Genomic DNA, 6459 nt, shown 5'->3' with positions numbered 1-6459 from the left:
ATAATTTAATTTTTTTCCACAGAGAAAGCAAAAACAATGACCCACTTCTTTTAATTTTCTACACCACTCCACATGTAAAATACCACCTGAATCTTTTTCTTGAAGCCACTCCCATCGCCATTTATTTTTAATTACAACATCATACGTTGGTTTATTGGAGTTGACATATTCCATTGTAAAAATAATCAACTTTAAAACATTATACAACGCCAACTAAGTAATCAAAAGCAGTAAAAAGTTTACCATCTGACAATCAATGCCAGATTCAATTTCCCGCTAAGTTAAGGCTGTGAAGAAAGAATTTTTCGCCTGCTTCCCAGTAACGAAGGCCAATCCACTAGCGCTTTAGTTTCCATTCTCAATCTATGACGTCATGCTTCCTGACGTCACCTTACTCCGTGACTTAGTGCGTTATCGCATTTTTTGCGCTTTTGTGAATAATTTGACTTAACTTCTAAATTTTAGGAAGAAATAAACGGGAAAAGATATTTTCCTGAAATAATTATCGAAAAAAAAAAAAAAAAAAAAAAACATTTTTAGCAATGTATACATAAATTTTATTTTTAAAATCTTTTTTTTTTTCAAATTTAAAATTGAATTTCTGAATTTGATATTTTTTAACAGGACGGAATTCCGTCCCCAAGACGGAAGAGTGGCACCCCTGGAGAAATGTCAACATGTTTAATCTGCCTTATGATAATAATAATAAATTAAAAATTGACCTTTTTTTAAAGATTTTTAAATATTATTTTCAAGATTTCATTTGAAAATAATTTATTTTCTTTCGTTTAATCATGTCTAAAAAAATTTAAAACAAACAAGTTTTTTTTTTTTATTAAGTCATACATTAAACAACAATTAACAAATTAAATTTTTTTTTTCTGGTTTAAAAAAATAAGCTAAGACTTTTTATACATGCTTTTCTATAATTTTATAGATTAATTTCCTTTTTGAAATTATAAAGTTAAAATTTATCTAAAAATGCAGTCTTTTGCTAATGTTAAATATTTGAAAAATGGGACAAGTAACTCTTTCTAATTATACGTAATTTTAATTTCACTTTCTATTAATCGTATTACAAAAACATGGAAGACCATTAAATATTTTTTTCAGTTGAATTTTATTGAAGGTTAAAGTCGGATGAAATTTTAGTTTTTACTGATTATAAATATTTATTGATTATAAATTAGTAATATATATATTATAAGCGCATATATATATATAGGCTTTATAAATATAGGAAATAGGTGTGTGGTAAAACAAAAGGATTAATAAACTTGCTTCTTTTATATTACTTTTGCATTCATATATTATAGTGCTTTAGTTAAAAATTGTGAAACGTTATGTATTTAACAATAAAGATTCAAACATGTATTACACTTATTTTAATTTTATTATATATATATTTTATATAAACTTTTTGGATTTATTTCTATTTTTAAGCTTATACAACATTAGTAATAAATAAAAATATTTTAACAGTAAAATTTGAAAGTTTATGAGTACTAAATTAAAACACCCAATTTCCCCTGGTTTTTTTCAATAAAACCTAGGTGGGTTGGGTTTTTTCAAACCCTGTCAGAGATAGCTATGAGTTGAGTGATAATTTTAAATAAGCGAGGAAAAAAAAACTCTTATGAGAAAAATGCAGTCATGAAGGGTTATATTCTGAATATCGTAAGATTTTAAAGGTACATAAGTAAATAATTGAGAAGGTTACAAGTCCCTTTATTTCACAAATAGCCCATTATTTTATCTTCCCCACCAAGTGAAAATAAAAAATTAATCTTTCACAACAAAACTACGACTAATGTTCGAAGCCACTGCACAAGAAATAGGACAGTTGTCATTGAATGACTGTTTATATCAATGAGTAAATTTAAATATAAACATTTTAACTTGCTAATATCTATTCGTCTCAACAAAATAGCTGTTTTAGCTGATGTTAAAAAGTAAACTTTTTTTGGCTCCAAGGGATAAAGACATTTGATTTCTTGCGGCTAATGATGGAAACAGTGCGCAAGTATTCAGATTCAGATTTTAACAATTAACAATATAACAATAATCGCAACACACAAATATGAAAAGCTTTGTTTGATATAAAAATCGTGTGAATAAGATCGAGATATTAGCAGATTCCAGCCTTGGGACCTCCTCTAAAAGGCCTGTCAAAAGCAGCGCCGTTTTAACTACAAAAATCGGATCTATCTGGAGGGTGGGTAAAAAATTTCGAAAATCTTATCTGCTGCGAGTAAAAGGGGAAAAAATAGCTAAAATAAGTAAAAATGAGAAAGAATTGGTAGCAATGTAGTTTGAATTTTTTGAAAAAGCGGAATACTTATTAAAAAAAGTGAAATTTTTAGAAAAATCTGAATTTTTGATGAAAAAAAAAGATGAAATTCAAGAGATAAAAGTGAAATAAGCGGAATAATCTCATCCCTGGAATATGCAGAACAAAATACTGTAGGTACTCAATGAAAGCTTCTGTGCGGACAATCGCATTTCTGGTGAAGATAACGTAGAATCAGCATTTGTCTTATCAAAGACTGCTGCAAAAATTATTAATGAGGCAGGAATGAATTTGCAAAAATGGATTGCAAATGACTGAGATTTAATGAAACTATGGCAGTTAAAATTTTTCGACTATTTAGACAAAAACGATCTCAATGACCAATTGTTAAAAGTTGTTAATTACTTCTTATGTAATCTAAAAGCTAACTTTTGTTTTCGGTTAAAACTGCAGAGTTGCCATGGTAACATTTTTATTCTTCTTTTAGTGGAACAAAAATAATCTTCTGAAAATTATTATGTAAATAGAATGTTGTTCTTTTTTACTAAAAGTTGGAGTCAGATTTATTATTCAGATTAGAAGTAGAGAATAATTTACTTTCTGATAGAGTCTCCTAACATTTTGGTGACCTGAGGACACGATATTAAGAAGTAATCCGAAGTAACTTTTATCTTTAGTCATACAAAACACAAAATCACAAATAGTTTTTTCACTATATGACAAAGTAGAATCACAATTAAGGGCTTTGGAATCATTAGGTATAACCACTAAAATGTATGATGCAATTTTATTCCCGTAAGTGGAGTCGTGCATTCCCGAGGAACTTCTTAGAGTGCGGCAAAGACAGTCGAAAATTGGCGACACTCCGAAAGGTAGACTTGATGGTCTGATGTCATTTATGAGAAGTGAAGTAGAAAGTGAACAGAGAATTACGATGGATGTTGGTGGGTTTGACTTAAAGAAGCCTTAATTGACAAAAGACAAAATATCGCTAAATGTGCATGATAAAGTTGTACCAACTGCAAACGATTTATTTCTCGTAATCAGAAAAAAGAAAAGTTAGCCAATTGTATTTTTTGACAAAAAGTACAGATTGCGAGCTGGACAGATTTTGTCCAGCCAGCGGAGAGCTAGCATACTTGAAAACTCCTTTTAGAGAACATATTTTTTATAGCAAATTAAATTTAGTTGACTGAAGTGTTCTAATTTTATGTTGAATAATTATTAATATGACATCTACATTGATATGGTCATGGGCTAACTACTCATAACATTTTTGTAGGCTTATTGTTATTGCGATAAGTTGGATAAAGAAACACAGAATTGTAATGAGTAAAGACATGTATAATATGCAGAAAATTTAACTTCAGTATATAATAACTTACAAATTATTGAAATGAATCCAACTAACATTTTATGCATTTTAAATAAAAACATAACTTATAACAAGCATAATGACATATGAAATACTAATGAGATTTATGTAATTGAGATTTTACACTGACAATAGTTTGTAGTTGTGGACTAATTTTACTTGTACCAATTATTAAAAGAGATTTAAGATGAAGATTAAGATTAAAACAGCCCACGAGCAAATTTATGCAAATCATCAAATTGTGTCAGTGGAAGACTCTTAAAAAATTCCAACAAAGATGAGTTTTGATATTTGTTCTTAATTATATCACTGCACTGTAGATCAATCATTTCCATTTGAGGTTCAATGGGGGTCGGGTTTCAATGTCGGTATCAAAAGGATTCAGAAAAATCTTAATTTGATTCGCAATGGCATCAAAGTCCGAGAAACGATTATCAAAATTTATTTTCAAAGCACTCAAAGTTTCGATTGCAAAATCGATAGGAAACTCAGTCTCAGTGGTGTGGCTGAATATTTCACATGTTTTAAAATGTGAAAAACATTTACTTCGTAGTTGTGATTGAAACAGTATCAATTTCTTCCGGAATGATTTGATATTAGTGTATAAATCAGGAAGATGCTGATTTTCTCCTTACAATCTCAAATTCAGTTCGTTCACATGTTTTGTCAAATGCGAGAGGGCGATGCTTTTCATTAAAAAAAATTTCGATCACTGCTCGAATTTCAAAAAAGCGCTGAAAGACTTTCCCACAACTGAGTCAACGTACGGCAGTATGATAAGGTAAGTCATTTGTTGGAATTGTCGGTGATTCAGCCCAAAAGATCTGATAAAATTAACAGTTGATATGACTGGTTTCAGAACTTCAGACATATCCAAAAATTTTCTGCACAAAGACTGTTGATTGTTGATACAATCAAAAATTTGAAAAAGACTTCAAAACTTTACTGGTTGAAAAGAATTTCGGACATATTTCATTGTCTACAAGTTAAAAAACTGCAACAGAGCAAAGCAATGGAAACGTTACACAAGAGGTTCTTCATCGTTCGAGTAACTCACTGGGGGGGGAGGGGGGTTGCTGTGGTGAGCAAGAGCAATAACGTAACAAGTATTTAAATTTAGTTTCATAAAAAATAAAAACAACGGGTTGCTAAGACAACTCAATAATAAATACTATCTTTACGTTACAGACATTGGGATGTAAAAGTATTAATGGATTTTATATTAACTTGTAAATAACTGTGTATATTAAATGTTGTGATGTCTCCAAATTACTTCGTTTTTATTTATTCAAAATCGCACATAGTTGGAAGATAGAAAACCTTCCCTTGCGAGCTTTAATTTTATTTAGATTTAAAAGAAAATGATTGGCCACTAGATGGCAGTAGTAAATATGTGGAGATACACAGATGAGTTAGTAACAGGGAGTGTAGGAGTGCGCAACAAGTAAGCATGATGTGCTAAACTATGTAACAACTTAATGTCTGTAAATATAGTTCTTGTAAATAAAATTATTAGTATGTTATAGGCATCAAACTATTACTTCCTCCTCCCCCCAACCGAGCTACTCGACACATGACATAATGTTATAGTTACAATAATTAAGAAGTGGTATTGCAAGAATTCAGAACCGGGATTACCTGCAACTCTATCAGGTAGGCGATTTTTAATTATTCAGTTTGAACTATTCAATTGTATAATATTATATAAAAAACGTATTTTTAAGTAGTAAACGATTTCGAGAATTATAAGTATAAAGTATTTTCTTAACTTCGTTTTCGAGGGTGAAAGAACTGAAGTTTCGTTATTGATAAAGTATTTCGATGTATTAAGTATCATAATTTACAAAGTATGGCCAGTTGAGGGAAGGCAAAATAAGTCGATTTAATAGAATTAGCATCAGAGTTAGTTCTTTCGGTACCAGAATATGCTAAAATAATTTATTTAAACAGAATCGGAATCATACGATGAAGAGTTTACTAAGTTGAACTTGGGAAGATAGAGCTGCATCAGAAATAGCAGCCATAACATTGGCGGACCGGAAGTACGATCTCGAATGTCCAAGCGTAGAAAGTAGGGCTCGAAACACAAACTTTTCGGATTTAAGTAGTAAAGAAGGAAGGTAAAAACGTATACACAGATTATAGAAAGTTAATGCACGAATAGAAGATCAAAAACGGAGACATAAATTTTCATTTAGTGTTATTTGAACAGCGTATTGGTTTAAATGAAGAGTATTGGGTATCACAATTATTGGGACTACTCCCTTATGGAAATAAGCAACTAATCGCGCGTGAAAACAAAGATAATGCAAATAATTATAAGTATGTGAAATCATTATTGCTCAAGAGATATAAATTAAGCGCTGATAAGTTTAGATTTAAATTTCTAAATTTAATAAACCAGATCAATTAGCAGATAAATTAGATAATTATGATAATGTGCGATCTATAAACAGTCAGAAATTAAGAAACGCATAAAATTTTTATTCTCGTGGTGATAAATTTCAGGCGGAAAAGAAATCAATTCCGTTTAGTGAAAATAAAAGCATAATTTCAAAAAAAGTATGTAAGATCGGATATTCGAAGTGAAAAAGGGGAACATAAATGTTTCAACTGTAATGACATATATCTCGTGACTGACTGGCGTCTAAAACCATTGCTTATTGTAAGAAATGTTAAAAGCAAGGCCATTCTCTTCGAACGTGTAAATTTGAAACCAAACAAAGGCGAGAAGGGAATAATTTATCTGTTAGTCAAAACAACTCGGATTCAAGCGCATCATTGGGGCCTACGA

The sequence above is a fragment of the Parasteatoda tepidariorum genome, chromosome 7, assembly GCF_982258835.1.
Source record: "Parasteatoda tepidariorum strain Cologne lab strain chromosome 7, Ptep-v5.0, whole genome shotgun sequence".
In the NCBI taxonomy this organism is placed as follows: Eukaryota; Metazoa; Arthropoda; class Arachnida; order Araneae; family Theridiidae; genus Parasteatoda; species Parasteatoda tepidariorum.
Note: the sequence above shows the minus strand (reverse complement) of the source record.